Source organism: Anser anser (assembly GCF_964211835.1).
Source record: "Anser anser genome assembly, chromosome: 10".
Taxonomy (NCBI): Eukaryota; Metazoa; Chordata; class Aves; order Anseriformes; family Anatidae; genus Anser; species Anser anser.
In genome coordinates this window covers 13,291,041-13,307,135 of record NC_139730.1, presented here as the reverse complement: position 1 = coordinate 13,307,135, position 16,095 = coordinate 13,291,041, and the positions used below count along the sequence as shown (strand labels likewise).

General features: G+C 58.9%; 1 protein-coding gene across 2 annotated transcripts in view; it reads right to left on the bottom strand.

Annotated features, from left to right (window-relative positions):
- The window catches only part of LINGO1 (leucine rich repeat and Ig domain containing 1), a 136,094-nt gene extending 124,010 nt beyond the window's left edge, over positions 1 to 12,084 (bottom strand). Inside the window, exon 1 of one of the 2 annotated variants that reach the window (XR_014588784.1) lies at positions 1,830 to 12,084. The gene's annotated coding sequence lies outside the window, so the exon portion shown is untranslated. The remainder of the gene's footprint in view (positions 1 to 1,829) is intronic. The other variant, XR_014588785.1, reaches the window with a different exon arrangement.
- Between the last annotated feature and the right edge of the window lie 4,011 nt (positions 12,085 to 16,095).

Here is a 16,095-nt window from a genome sequence, read left to right as displayed (position 1 = left end):
AGCAGCCGTGCACCCAAACAGCACCCCACAGGTTTTCCCTTGCTGGTGCCACCACCCGCTCTGTCACCAGGGTCCCCAGCCGAGCAGCAAGTGCAAGGTGCCTGCTCAAACCAAGCAGATGCTCTTCACCTTCTAGACCCTAAAACAAAGAACATAACCACTGTAATGGCCAAACACCACGGTTTCATCCAGACAATCAGCGGTGCCAGCTCCCCGTATCCACATCGAGCCCGAGGAGCCAGCAGGAATCCGCACCCCGTGCCAGCCCCGGGAAGGCTGGGATGAGGATGGAGAAGAGCCCAGCACCTCTGGCCGGGCGATAAAATAAACCATTATGTCCTTCCTCCTCCTGCTGGCGTGTCCCCGAGCAGCACTTCGCAGGGGCCGGCCCCGCAGCGGCATCCTTTCGTGGCGCTGATACGGGTCCTGCAGTGGGGGCCTGGAGGAGCCTCTGCTCCCCGATCTGAGCCGGGATCCAGGGCCCCCGAGTGGGGCACAGGCAGGCAGGGGGAAAGCAGACGCTCCGTGCATCCCAGCCCCGCAGCCGTGGGGAGAGGGAAGAGGCTTTTCCCCATGGAGCTGCAAGACCGCAGTCCTTCAAAAGCTTATCTCGTGAGCTCCCATGAAGCCTTTCAGAGATTTTGGCAGGAGGAGGAAAGAGGAGCTGTTTGCTAACCCCTGAGGTCGCCCCACCTCGCATCCCCAGGAGACCGCCGCGCAGAGCCCTGCTTCTGGAGGCAATTCACTGGCTCTCAGCTCCCCGGGTGCCCCATAGGACGCGTCGTCTCCTGACAACCAGGGCAAGGGCTCCCTCGGGAGCTGCCTGCTTCAGCAAGAAAGGATCAGCAGAAACGGCACAGCATCAGCTCCTGGGAGGACAGCACCGACAGGAGGTTGTGCTACCAGCCCAGAGCACCTGCTCTGCGCCCCAGCCCCAAAAGCACCGCAGGAATGCACCGGAGCAAGCCGTCAGCCTTCAGCATCCATCTTCCCTTCCCGGAGCCGTAGCAGGGGGATCACTGCCGGAGCCAGCACCGTCCCATTTTCTCCACCCTGACCTGAACCCTGAGGAGCCGCCAATTAAACCGCCGACCTGTTCTCAGCTCAGCCTCCTGTGCGCGAAAGCCTCCTGTTATTTCGCACTTGCCAAGAGCTGCGTCCCAGCAGATTTATCTTGAACTGACACTTGAGGGTAATTAAACCCCTCTCCCTCCTCCCTTGGCAGCGCAGCGGATAAAAGGAGCGCCCCGGGGGCCTGTGGTCCCTGCTGGGGTGGGTGGGATGCGCTGCTGGGGTGGGATGCTCGTGTGCAAGTCGAGCACCACGGGAGGAGAGGCAGGAGGGCAGCTCTGCCTTTCACCCCCTAGGTGACAGCAGCTGGGCGAGATGTAAGGCAGCGTGCCCCACCTGGGGCTGCAAACCCAACTGGGATCGGATCGAAATCGCTGCTCCTCGGGGGCATCCCCACCCAGATGGTGGTCCCGAGAGGTCCGGGTGTGACAGCCCGGGCCCCTCCCAAGCTGTCCGTGCCAGGGACCCCGCAGAGCCGGTGGCTTTTAGGGGATGCAGCGGGAGGGCCGCGGGCAGCCGGAGCCCTGCCGGAGGTTCCCGGCTGCATCCGACCTCAAAGCCCAGCTTCGATCGCGGCGGGCTTGAGGCGGGCGCGGCGGGCAGCACGGGGGGGGGGGGGCGATGCTGGGGGGCGATGCCGCGGCGACCCCCACCCCTTGGGGGATCCCGACTGCAGCTGCTGGGAGACGCCCCCGTGCCGTGCCAGGCGGTGCCCCCCACCCTTTTCTCCCCCCCCCCCCCCCAGCCCTCCCCGTTACCTCGGAGGTGCGGCCGGGCTGGGCGCGCTGCAGCTGGGCTGGGCTCCGCGGGGCTCGGCGCATCCTCCGCCGCTCCTGCCGCCCGCCTCCCGGCCCGCTTCGCCGGGCGCCCCGGTCCCCCGGGGGGGCGAGCTCATGCCCCGGGGCTGCGGCTGCTGCCGGCCCCGAGCACCGCGGCTCCGGCTCCGCCGTTCCCGGCAGCTCCCCCCCGGCTCCGTCCTCTCGCAGCCGCCGCCGCCGCCGCCGCCGCCGCGCCCCCCCCCGGCCGCCCCCGCCTCCTGCCTCCCTCCCGTGGCCGGCCCCGGTGACAAATCGCGGCGCTGGGCTCCCGCTCCGGAGGGTTACGGAGGGAGAAAGGCCCCCCCCGTGCCGGGATGCTGGGCGAGGATGCGGCTGAGCACCCCTCGGCACGGATGCTGAAGGAGCATCGGCACGGTCGGCACTGATGCTCCAGGAGCAGCGGCACGTTTAGCCTTTGTAGGCAGCGGTGTGGGAAAGCGGGGGGGCTCAGCTGTGTCCCCGCAGTGGTCCAGCCAGCTGGAGATGCCCCCGAGCCCGGCGGGATGGACAAAAGGTGCAGGGTGTGGGGTATGGGCAGCCCTGGTGCAAGCAGGACACAGAGGGCCCCTTCCTCTGGCAAGGAAAGGCCCAGGGGTGCGAGACGCACAGAAAATGGTTCCGGATCCCCGCAGAGAGGAGCTGAATGTGGCTGGGGCCGGGGTTACCTGCTGCTCCTGCCCCGCACCTCCCCGAGCAGCACAGCCTGCTCCCGGCCCCACTGCACCCCACGGCCAGCCAGCCCTCCCTGCCCCCCGAGCATCCCCAAGCACCGCTCTGCGAGAGCAGCTCCCACCACGTCCTGCACGCGTGTGCTCACGGCTGCACGCCCGGCGCGGCGCAGCAGACACTAATCCTTGCAGAAAGGCGTGGAGGGAGCTGCAGCAGCCCCGCTCCCAGAGCAGCCTGCACCCTCTCTGCGGGCCCTGTCCATGCAATCGGCTGTAAAACCCATCGCTGGGTGCTGTGTGGGGTGCTGGCTGCAGCTTTGCACCGTGGGCTGGGTGCTGTTCCCAGACCTTACTGCTTCGGTGCTTGGCGCCATTCACCAGCAGGTACCGGCTGCACCGGGGCCGGTGTCGCTGTGACCTTTGAGGCCGCTCCACTAAGTGTTGTTGTGTCTTACTACGCTCCCAGGCACTGTGCCAGGCTCAAAAAACGCCCGAGGCTGGGAATGCTGGGGTGTCCTCTGGTGTCTGGAAGGAGGGACAGGGTCCAAAACCCCTGCCTGGGTGCCAGGACTGGGTCTGGAACGGTTCCTGTTGCATTACGCAGAGATAAGTGAGGTAGGAAAGCCACCTGGAAGGAGGAGGGGCATAAAGCAATTAATGCATAATATTAATAATGATCTTCTTATTCCAGCTCTGCTCATTATTACAACAAGCTTTGCTCTAGTCCACCATGATGTGCTGCATAAAGCAGCTATCTCCTGAATCTGATTTCCTGTTTGGAGATGATCTCTAGCTGAGAAATTACCTGCTCTCAAAGCTGATTAGAGTCCTAATCAGCAGATTCTTCACCAAGCCTTTAGACAGGCCCCAGAATATACAAGGAATTCAGGATAATTTCCTGCACGTGCTTGATCACCATCCAGGCATGCCGAGAGGACACCAGGGGAGCCAGCAGCAGCAACCTGCCTTCCACGGCTGCCACGGGCAGCACAGCCAGGGGGCTCGGGGCACATCAGAGAGGTACCCCCGAGTCACCCAGGGGGGCCCAGGGACCCTCCTGGGGCTGTTTTCCCCCTGGGGAGCAACACAGGAGGGGCCCAATGCACCAAAAGGCATTTGGGGGGACTCAACACCCCTCCACTTCGTCTCCCTTCGCAGCCGGTCCAGCCCCGTTCCCAAAGCAGGGAGTTATTATCTCTCCTCCGCTTGCAGAGCATCGCGGCTCCCATGGTTAAAAAGTGGCTCCTAATTCCCAGCCTACAACAGCCAGCTTTAAACCTATTTGTTCTTGTGCCAGCGCAGTCTTTTAGCTTAAATGGTTCTTTTCTGTACCTGGTGTTTACTCGCCTGATATATTTATGGGGAGTAATCTTCTCCCTGCTTTGCCTTCCTTTGCGGGGCTAAACAAGCCAAGTGCTTTCAGTCTCTGCTTATAAAACAGCCTCTCCATCCCGGCCATGCTAACAGCTCTTCTCTGCACCAGCTCTGGCGTGAATTCATCTCACCGACGGCCGGGCGCATCGCCGGGTGCCCTGCGCGGCCACCAGCACCCTCCCCACCTCTGGAGCTCTCACCTCTGCGGTGCTCCGGGCTCTGTGCTCCCCTCTCTGCCCTGAGGCTGGCAGAGGACGCACGGACTCATCCCACTGAACCCGGGGGGGCGATGGCATCACCATGCTCTGGTGGTCACTAATAACTTTACCTCTCCTGTGCTATTCTCAGCAGAGATAAACCTCCAGTGTCTGATGAGCCAGAACAGAAATATCCAATGGCTTCTCCTTTCTTTTTCTATTTTTGCTGTGAGCTGGTTAACCCTGAAATCCAATTACTGCTCATTATTCGGTGGAACTTGCCTCTTATCAAACGGGCACATTGCGGGGCCGCTCTGCCAGCTCCGAGCGCTAATGGAGCTGCAAATTGCTGCAGCCACGCTGACGGACTGCCCAGCCTGAACCCGGGACTGCCACCCCGTGTCCCCTATACATGGGGCTGCAGGACACCAGCCCCAGCACCCCGTCCCCGTGCTGCCCCTCGGTGCCAAATTGGAGGGACGTGCCCGTGGGCTGTGGGTGGGTGAGGCAAGCACAAGGGCGCACAGGGCTCGCGTGGGCTTAGCGAGCGATGAGCAGCCTTTAAAGCTGCCAGGATCCTCGGGCACGGTGCGAAATGCACGGGGCTGACCCAGGCTCGCCGCGGGTTAGCCCGGGAGGCTCGGCGTGCAGGGGATGCGCTCTCTGCATCAGAGCCGGGGAAGTGGGCACCCGGCCAAGCCCGAGCGCCGCCTCATTCACATTCGGTGCTGAATTCAGCAGGTGGGAGAAAAAAAAAAAAAGGCAAAAAAAAATGCTTTGCAGTTTTCTTTGCTGATTAAAGTCATAGCACAGCAAGTTTCACCTACGTTCATTAGCAGGAGGGGAGGGAGGGAGGGGGATGTTCCTGCAGCAGCTGCTGCCGACGCCGCTCCCCTGGCACAGAGCATCAAGCATCCATCCCCCGACCCCTCCGCACGGGCTGGATGCAGCCCCTGGGGCATCCCTGAGAGCCAGGAGGTGCTGGCAGGGTCCCCCCTGTGCCCTTGGCTGAAGTGCAGCCCCCATACACCTCCATCCTGTGCATTTGGGGCTTCCTCGTGGCCCCAAAGCAGCCAGGGAGCAGGGATGGGAGCTGAAGGATGGGGATGGGCAGGGAGAAGCCAGTGAAAACCTAAATGTAATACCAAGTAAATTAATATACAGGAGGAGGAGGCAGGTTTTGACTGAACTTATTGCACGGCTAGGATGGGGAATTGCACACAGGAGATGTGACAGCCAACAGGACGGCTGGGCAGGGAGCTGGGAAGGCATTCCCATGCGCAATTCCCTGGGGGGCTGGGGCACGGTGCCCCCCTGCATCCCCAGGGCTGGGTGGCAGCCCTGAAGCTGCCCCTCCTTGTCCCTGCTTCACGTCCCCAGGGCTTAGGCCTGAGGGTTGTGATGTGGCTTTTTAAACTCATCACCACCACCATTTCCTGAGTGTAAAAAGGGAGAGAAGCAGGGAAGAAATGCAGCATCCATCAGGCCTGGCGTCGGCTCCTGGAGAAGCAGGGACTGCCACCGGAGCAGGCGCTGGAGACAAGTTACTGGAAGGCTTAAAAGGCTCCATAAAACAAAAAGGCCTTCCCCAGCCTTGGCCCACGGAAGATGGAAATCAGAGGGAACTGATGAAAGAGCAAATCTAATAAAGGGAGTTTTAATCAGAGCAAAAGAGAGCGGGGACAGGGGGGAATGGATCGGACTTGTAAACTGGCTGGAAACCAGTCCCTTCGTTATCGCCGACACATGATCGGAACTTAATAGTGTTTGACATTTCATTAATTTAAATCAGAAGTCTTGGGAATAGAGAGAGAAAAAGAAAGAACGTTATTAATTTTAAAGACCTCCTCCCGGAAGGGCTCACGCTGAAAAAGAGAAATGTTAGAAGAAAATTGTTTCTTTATGTTTTTTTTCCCTGCTTTCCTCCTCTCCCTTCTCCCCTCCAGCTGCAGGAAGGCTTGTTAGCCACCAAAAAACAGGGGCTGGGCTCCCGGTGCCTTTCCCAGCCCCAAGCAGCGAGTGCGTGGGAAGGATGGACAAGGAGCAGGGAACTTGCACGGACCCGGGCAGAGCCCACGAGGAGACGTGCCTTCCTCTGTGAACACTGCCAAGGCTCCTTGATGGAAAGCAGCCTTCAACCTGTCACCTGGAGCAGGCAGGCATCACGGGATGTCTCATTTTATATAAAAAATGGCAGATTTTGACATTGCCCTTCCCTAAACCGGACTTCCAGAGCAGAGTAAAGGCAAGCAGAGGAATTTCCCCCGCTGTCCCCGCAGCTGAGCATCCCAGGGTGCGCTCCGTGCCAGCGATTACCCGCCTCCCCATTGCACGCCCTGTTTAACAGCGCTCGCTGGGGAAATAATACAAAAAAATAAATGAATAAATCCTGCTCTCAGCCCTCAGGGAGCTTGGGTCCAGCCCCACGTGTGCCACGCTGAGCCCCACGGCTGCAATCCCAGTGCCTGGCTCCTGGTGTGGAGGCTGAGGTCCGGAGGCAGCAGGGAGGCTGAGGCCGGCCTGGGTTTGCCTCTCGCTCTTCTTTATCGCAGCCTTCTGACAGAGAAGGAACACAAAGGGGATATTTATGAGCCCTACAATAGGTTGGTTTGGCTCCGGGCTGCATTTAAAGCACCTCCACCGTTTCCAAGCCTGAAGTGCCTCCGAGATATTTACAGCCTTTGACAGCTGGAGGCAGGCACAGGTTAAAGCTCCCAGCCTTGTACACCCGGACCTCGGGCAGAAAATGTGAGTGCCCACGGAGGGAAGATGCTCTCCGGGTGGCAGCACGGCTGCTGCACCTCTTCGCCTCCACCCCAGCTCTGCCGCCGCCCAGCCCAGGCTGTGTCGCATCCTCCTCCCTCCCCCAGGCTCCCTTTATCTCGTGTTTATTTCGCTGCTCCGCTTTTGCATCCTATTCATCTGTCTCTCCTGCCATCTCGCCTCGCAAGGCTTGTCAGGAGAAGAAAGAGCGCGCCCGGCTTCTCCCAGCGCTGTGCACCGAACAGGGCCTGCAGTCAGGTTTTATTTCGGAGCAGGGAAACCAACTGCATGCAAGTAGGGCAGGAGACGTGCCCGGGAATAACACCGATGATGGCAAGGAGGGGGACACACGGGGAGCAGACCCGCGGGGGTCTGTGTCCTGGTCCCCGGGGCAGGATCCTGCCTGGAGCCCCTTTGGGGAGCTGCCCCCACCAAGCCGCTTCCCTCCCCGCTCACAGCTCCGCGAGAGGCTGCTGACCAGCCAGCTTTTGGGGCTGGGGTCCTCCTTGTCCCCATGTCCCACCTCATGGCGCTGCTCCTGCCAGGCGTGCTGGCACCCCTGCGAGTTCCCAGTTCCTGGAAGAGGACAGGACCGCAGTGCCCCTAGGACACCCCCATAGCACCCCTGTAACTCCCGGGGGGGCTCTTCCAGCCTCGCAGCCACCCTAAGCCTCCCTGTGCACATGCGGGAGCTCTCATGTGCCTTTCCACACAGCTTGGGTGGGTTGTTTGAAGGCAGCTGGATTAAAAAAAAAAAAAAACAAAAAAAAAAAGAAAACTTTAAAAGCTTAACCCTAAAAACCTTACAACCCTAACCCTAAAAACCTTAAAACCCTAACCCTAAAATTAGTGACCCAAACCCCGCTTGGAAGTTGGTATTTCTTTAAACAAGCATGCTCGGCCCTGAATCCCTCTTTGAGTGAGCAGAGGTGGTCGGGGACCCTGAGCACCCAGACACGGAAAGCGCATCGGCTCCTTGCCGAACGTGAATCATTGAGCGCGGGGAACTGGCCATGAACCGGCTGCAAGCTCCTGGTGAATTATTCACAGCCTGAGTTTTTTTGGTGATTCCTGAAATAAAGATACCAGAGGCTGCGCCACAGAGCCTAATGGGATTTTAGATTAAAAGAGTTAACGAGAAATAACAGCCAGCTCCACAAACAGAGCCCTGTAAGGTCAGCTGACGGGTGCCCGGCAGCGGAGCTCTGCCTCCTCCCGCAGGGATGCTTTTCAAGCCTGAGCCCCAGCCCGCAGGTCCCCTCGGCTAATTCCTGGCCTCATCCTCCACAGCCGTGTTTCTGGGAGCAGGTGACGATCCAGGAGCCCCATGGCTGCTGTGTCACCCCGTGGCCAGCGTGGCCCTGGGGACACCCTTGGGGTGACGGTGGGGACACCCCCGGTGGCACCAGGGTGCCCAGCAAGGAGCGCAGCAGCAGCACCAGGACGAGCTCCCCAGCACCCTCAGTCCTTGGAGCAATGCCCCGAGAGCCACAAGCGGGGGTCCCTGGGGACCCTCAGCCCAGGGCCATGGGGCAGAGGACGGCGGTTCGTTAGGAACCAAGCTGATCAGCGAGTGGAAGCGAACCCAAGGCAGGGGCTCCCAGCCGGGGTCCCTCCGGGGAGCGGATCCGGCCCCTCGCCAGCAGCCGCCCCGGGGAAGCAGCCGCGGGCTCTCCAGCGCTCTCAGCCCCCGCTGATTGCAATCAGCGCCTCATTCACCCGCTCCTGTTTACCAATTTTCCAGGAGATATCATACTAATGAGGGAGCCTGGCAATCAGGCAGCCTCCCAGAAGCGGGGAAGGAGGAGGAGGAGGAGAGGATGCTGGTACCTGCTGGCAGCACCCACGGCACCCTCGGTGGAGGCACCGGGCCCCTTTCAGAAGCCGAGGGGGAGGCCGGGGCAGCAGGAGGCCATCCTGTGCCTCCACCTCTCCTACGTCTCACGCCGACACAGGGCAGTCACCCACCAGCGTTATTAACTACGTTATCAGCAATTAATCCACGCAAAGGTTTGGCCTGGCTTGCCCAAAGTGCACAGGGCAGCACCGATGGGAAATGGGATTTTTTTTTTTCCATCTCTCCTTGCAATAGTCTGAGTATTTGCTCTCGTGGGCACAAGAACTGAAGCTTTCCAAACAGATATTAAAAATAAATAAATAAATAAAAGGCTCCAAGAGGCGCTGGAGCTGGCGCCCAAGTCGGGGGATGATTTAGGGAAGGATTTATTGCATGGAAAAGAGGTGAAAGGGAGACAGAGCTGGGGGAAGGCATGGCACGACAAGAGGGATTTAGCAACGAGGCAAAACCAGCCTAAAAATACAGCAAAGGAGCAAATAGCAATGGTTCCCAGCACCAAAAGGATGGGCTAAAATCCTGGCTCGTGTAACTCAGCAGTGATCCCGGGAAGGCGCTGGAACTGCAGTAATTTACAATAACTGCTGGTTAAAAAACCGCTCGGTTTTACAGCTACCAGGGATCGGGGCGTGCGAGAGAGGGAAAGAGGGGAGGCGAGTCGGGAAGGCTTGATTTACACTGCAGCTCAGGAGCTGCTTAAACTGATTTGGAGGCAGGTGAATAATTAATTGCATCTTTGAGGAGCCAAGCTGTTAATAACGCTCCCCACAGTGGCAGTTTGTAAATGGTCCTGCCGGGGTGGAGCAAGCAAGGGGAAGGAGAGAGGCAGAGGAGAAGGGGCTCCGGCTCGGGTTGGGGTTTTCCTGCCATCCAGCTTTTCCTGACACCTGGATGCCAAACCAATATCATAACGACAGCACCACGAGAAGGGGAAAAAAAATCCTATTACAACATGGAAAATATTTATATTACCTCCCACTCTCCGAGGTGCAGTTGTTAATTGAGCACAAAGGGTAGGGTTGCCTGCAGAACCCATCAGAGGAGCAGCCGATGTTGGGATTCTGCTGGGTGAGGCGGTGCTGCCGTGCTCCAGCCCAGCCTGGGGCCACATCCTGCGAGGTGCTCGCCCCCTCCATCCCCCAGACCCATCCCCAGGACCTGCACGCTGCCACAAATCAGATAAATCCCTTTGCAGGAGCACCGACTATTTTTTTTTCTTGAAGCACAGCCTCCCTAGAGCTACTAATAATTACTCCAGACCCAGACTTTAAAGCACCACCACTAAAAAAAAAAAAAGTTTTTAATTAAAAAATTAATTTTTCCTGACAGCCCCACTGGCTTGGCACGGCGTTCAGCGGGGGGAGCAGAGCGCTGCCCTCGCCACACCACCCCCAGGCCGTGCACCAGGGCTTCGTGGTGGGGCTGGGGCAGCAAGCAGCGAGGGGTTGTGATGGGGGGGAAGAAATAAAAGGGCAAACTTGCCCAGCTCCAGCCTCAAAGGTCCATCGCAAGGGGATTGAGCGTGGTGACACCGCTCAGCTGCAACCCCCTCGGCAAAGCCCCCATGAACCCTGCGCACCAAGGTGCTGCTGGAGTCAGGGTAAGCGGCATGGGACAGCCCCCAAAATCTGCCTGCAGCAGCCTCACGCTTCAGGAAATAACACCAAAATGCATTTTTGGGGAGGGGGTGAGGTGACAGAGACCCTTCCCCGAGCAGAGACCTCCCCTCTGCTGTCACCAAGCCACCAGTTCACGCGTGTGGATTGCACGTAGGTGAACATTTCCCCAAAATTTGGGGACAACATTCGGTAATTGCCTACGGGGAGCCGTGCCAGGAAGGTGCCGCCTGCTCCTGCAGCCCCCAGCACCGCTGCTTGTGTCCACGCAGCCCCAGAGGCTGGGGCGCAGAGAAAAACTGTGGTTTGTCCACAGCTGGCTCCCGTCTGGCCCTGCCTCTCCCACCCGCGGCCCCGGTCGAGCTCCAGGCCTCGGCTGCTTCTTAATAATTCCTATTTTCTGGACTCTCGTGAAATTAAACGCTGCTAATTCACTCTGCAGAAAACCCCGCATCCTGCCGCGGTGTCCCTGCCAGCTGTGATCTCATCCCCCAACAACCGTCTTTGGGAGTAAATTAATAGAAGCAGCCAATTAATTAATCGGGAAGAACTCGTGAGGCAAACTGGACTGTGGCTGGTGCTCGTGAGCTGCCCAGGAAGCTCTCCGGGTTCCTGCTCACCGAGCACTGACGGCACTCTCCCTCCAGCCAAGAGCTCTGGAGGGACGCTCCCCAGCACCGAGGTTATTAACGAGCAGCAAACCTTTAATTGCTCCCTGCTCATGCTGACCTGCTGGCCCTGGGACGGAGCCGAGCCCAGCTGAGGATGCTTTTGCTGCAGCCCCGCTCCAGCTAGAGGCGAGCCAAGGCTCCAGCGGAGCCCCGCACGTACATTTTCAGTTTATTCCCTCAGTCTTATTCGCTGGTGGTTTTTCTCTTTTCTCCTCCTTCTCCCAGGGAAAACTTAATAAATCTTTGAAATCATCAAAAAGAAACGCAGCTCCGATGCTCGGAGAGTGCAGTTAAGTTACTCCCTGGCAGCGTAAGGCAGGGCTGTGAAGCCAGCCATTTCCGTGCTGAAACGCAGGACGAAAACAGGAGCCCGGGAGGAGAGGGAGCAGGAACGGCCTTACCTCAGCCCCATCTCAGCCTCCCCATGCTCAGAGCTGAAGCATTTGGGAAAGTCCAATCCAGGCAAGGCTTCCCCAGAGTGCCAGGCACTGTCACCATACTTGTCACCTCCCGCGTCCCCAAGCTGTGCCAGGCACGCAGCGAGGCCACGGGCTCCACGAGCCCCGGTAAGGGACGGGCAGGCACATCAAATAACCCAGAGGATGTCCATCTCTCTCCTTTCCCTCCCATTTTCTCCTTTAACAACATTTCATCCGAGGTTGGGGCGACAGGACCTGAGACCAAAGCATTCCTGGGGGATGACATTGGTGGCACTCACCTGGTGGCAGGACCAAGGGTGGACGCAGGTGGCATTGGGGCAAAAAAGCAGCCCCCAGAGGAGAAATGTGGCTGCTGGAGATGCCGTGGGACGCAGCTCCTGCAGCACCCCCAGGGATACAGGACTCACCCCCCCGCTGCCCTGCTGCAGTGGCTGGCACCGGAGCGAATTGCCAAGCATGTCGCCGAGCCATTGATTGACTCTCCGAAGCCTCCTACTTTTTACGCCATGTTTTATTAGCACTGCCTCGGAGCAGAGCACAATTAGGAGTATATTAGCAATAAAAAAGGCAGGCAGAGCTCACCCCCAGCACTGCAGCAGCACCAGCACCAGTCCTGGCCACCTTCACCCGCTTATATTGATCACCCTGCCAGCTCTTTTCAATAATTAGGGCCAGATGGAGCCCATTTGGATGTTTAAGGGAACAACCCCAGGAGCATCCCCGGAGCTGTGTGGTTGGGGCAGAGGGGTGCAGTCGCCTTTTGCTGTCAGATCTTCCTCCCGCTGTCACTTCCCACCGTGTTGCATCCCTGAGCAGATCAGGGGCAGGCAGCAGCATTAATGCTCTTATTTATACAGAAATAATTGCTGTCGTGCACCATCCCTCATACAAACAGCACTACAGCCACGAGCCCATTGGCAGCACAGAAATGAATCTGGCAATGCATTTGCAGCATGGTGCTGGTGGGGCAGGAGCCTTAAGCACGGAGAAATCGATCCACTGGGGTGAAGCTGGATGGAGCAAGCAGAGCCCCTCAGCGCAGCCCCAGGCCCAGTGGCTTCCCCATGCATGGGGCCAGAGGTGAGCATCGCCAGATGATCCTAACATTTTTTTCCAAGCGTGCGTCACAGCAAGCTCATGGTCTGCAGGTGTTTGTTGTCCGGGAACGGCAGTCGAGCCTCGTTGGGTTTATTTATGCATACTTCCCGTACCTGGAAATTGCTATTTACACGAGCCCGGCGTTCCCATGCTCTCGGGTTGTGCCGGAGCCAGCCCTCGAGCTGCAGCCTGACAGCTGTCCTGCAGCTGGCTGCCTGGCCGGGAGGCCCTGGGTCCCGCAGCCCTTCAGGGATTTTATTCACTCCTCTGTGTCTTGGGAGGGGGCCTGCATCCAACTCAAGCATCAGCCTTCCTCCCTGCCCAGCCCTGAGGAAGATGAAGGGGCAAAGCTCGCCCCCACGGCAGCAGCCGGTGACGTGTCCCACGTGGCACCGAAGCTTTACATTTGGGGCAGGAATCCTAACTGGCTGTGGGAGATAACAGCACCTGAGTGCTGAGTGGCATCGAGCTACGGCCACTGCACGGTGCCAGCCACGAGCGGTCTCGCAGGCACATCCTTGGCCCCCTGGCACGGACCACAGGCACACACCCAGCCCTCGGCACCTCATCCTTTGCTCCTCATCCTTTTGCACTCACCTAAGTGCTCGCTGCCCTGCCTCAGTATTTCTTCCAGCCCTTATCGCGCCAGCTTGCTCTCACTGATACTTTTTTACTGTGTCCTTCTCTATTAGTCACAGGAATTAGGAAAGACAGTTGGTATTTCATCATTAGATGTATCGCATCCAATAAATTGATCATTATTCTCTGCTGATTAGCAGCTCAGTTTCCATCAGTTTAGAGTAGTTATGGTTTTTTTCCTCTCTTCAAGCAGCAGCACGGTTTCTCTTCAGATCTGTTCTAATCAAAGGATTAGAGCTCTGCAAATGTCCTTTGCATACGCAGGAAGGTTTTTCTCCCTCTCGGAGCGAGCGCGCTTTGAAGCCCTGCCTCCCAGCCCCGCACGCCGGCCGTACCTGACCTGCTTTAATTTTAGCCTTGCCTCAATCTGCCACCAGCTCATTTATTTGAAGCTGGGAGCTCTCTGTCTCTCGGCCACTGGGCAGCTCAGATGCTCTCCTTACAATTGTCAAGCCCCCCGTGCTTGCCACAAGATGCCCCCCGTGCGGGCACCGCTGCCCTCCGAACGCAGCAGGCAGGGTCCCCACAGCCCCATCCCGCAGCGCAGGTGCCAGCATTTTGGGCATCACATCCACAGCTTCCCAGGCTGAAAAATAAGTGTGATGGCTGGGAGTTTTAATCTCTTAGACCCTGGAAATCAGCCCCATCTGCACCCAGGCTCAACTGCAGGGTGATGCCTGGGGGATTCACAGCCCCCTCTGCCCCGTGCCACTGGGGGTTTGACTCTGCTCAGGGGTTCTTCCGGCCATTCCCATGCTTCTGAGCCATTTGGGAACACGGCTGAGAAGCAATTTGGAGCCCCTGGAGATGGGACCGGACTTGGCATTGAAGGCGGAGGGGTGAGCCCACTGCCGGGGGGTGGAAAAGAAGCGCCTCTATGCGCTGCTTCTCCTGCTGTGCCCGCGTCGGGGGAGAACCCGCAGCCCTGCATCCTCGCACCCAGCACCCCAGGGCCATGCAGAGGCTGGGGAAGCACCCGGAGAGGAGCCGATGGAGGCTGGGGCAGGAGGCCCCCTGGGGAGCAGCCAGCCCCAGCCCCGTGCCGCAGCCGGCTGCACCAGGCAGCCATTTCGGGCGGCTTCTGCGAGGCGCTGGGCTGCGCTACGCATTCTGGAGTGCCATCTGCTGGCACCTGGCCCCACCGAGATGTCCCCAAAATCAGCTGGGGTGCGGGGCACCCGGAGGATGGCCCCTCCGTGGGGAGCCTCAGACCTTGCTGTGCCCCAAAAACCAGCCCAGGGAGCCGCAGGCAGCCCCAGTGCCCCCCTCTCCACTTCAGTTCCCCCTCACCTCTCCAAAAAGGCAGGTTTTTTACACGATGCCAGGCTCCCAACCGCTTACTCCATTCTGCCGCCCTGGCCAGCACATGCCCATGTGTTTTGGAGAAAATAGCCATGCAGTGATCCCACAAACTTTCATCTCCCTGCCAGCCCCCGGTGATGCTCTGTCAGGGCTGGGATGTTAATTGCCAAATTCCTCCCCTTTTTTATTTATTTATTTAACAGCACAGCACCCAGCTCTGTGGCTGGGGGATGGTGTCATTATCATTTCACATATGTTAGCTTTAAATCCCCAATAATCCCCCCGGACCAGAGCCCATTCCAAGTGAGCAGTGAAATCCAATTTCGGATCCCATTCTCGCCAGCTGTGCAGCTGGAGCCTCCTTCGCGAGGGCACAGAAGTCCCATGCAGCATCCTCACCCCTCCACAGCTGCCCTGGGAGACCTTCCCCAAGAACAGCACCGAGGCCGAATTCAAAGCAAACCCCAGGAATGAGGAGGGAAGAGGCAGCGAGGCCAGGAGGTGAGGCTGCCTCGATAAGCAGCACGAGCAGGGCTTTCCTCGCCCCGCGCTGCCCTCCGGGGAGGCCACCGATTAAAGCTGCCACTCGCATCGATCCAGCAGCCTGCCAGGCAGGGGAAGGGAGGGCTGCCATGTCAACACGTGCAGGGAATTGGAGGGAAAAGGAGCTTGCAGCATGTCAGGAATGTTTCTGTCCCCTCCCCAGAAATTGAGCTGGCATCCCTGGCTTCCCCAGGATGGTGTTCGCCTTGCAGGTCCCACGTCACCAGCTGCAAAATGCCAGGAGCAGGGAGCAAGAAGACAGGAGGGGTGTGAGGAAGGGCAGGACGATGGCCCCGGCCCACCAGAGAGCACAGGATGCCTCACATCTCCAGTCATTTTGGTCTTTGCACTGCAAGCTCACATTTCCCAACCAAAGAAGTCTTTCGAGTTTCCCCCATGACCAATTCCCCCTCCCACCGCTCTCCCCCGAGCACCTGCCACACTTACAGGGGCACTGATGGGAACCACGCACTCCAAGAGCAGCCCCCATCCCCTCACCGCACACATCCTGGCAACACAAAAAATCCTCCAGGAATGCGCCCAGCCCTTTTAACAAGCGTAGAATAAGAATAACGATGTTCTGAGGAAGAATTAAGAAGTGTGATGTGCCTCCAGCATCACCCGTGATGGTGGCACCGCTTTTGGGAGCCCGCAGGCACACCCCTGCGGTGCCGGCAGCCACGTGCCATGCTCACAGCCCACCCTGGCCAGGGGCTCCGGATGCTGGGGGAGCTCCTCAGGGGTAAGCAGACCCCGGTACCCCCCAGCACTGGCTCAGCTGATGAATGCCTGCCGGGGAATAAGGCAGGAGCCTCCCTCGAGTTACCCAACCGGGGTCCCCCGGGAAGCTAGCAGGTGGGTCGGTGGCATGGGGAGCACCAAGGAGCTGATGGGAAGAGGCTGGAGACGTGAGCATGTCCTCGAGGAGCCCACCAGAGGAATGAGATGCTGCCAGGAGCGAGGCTCTCGTTACTATGGCAATTAGCACAGCCTCCCAAACCCCATCGCGTGCCACGAGACAGTGGCAGGCGAGGCGCACG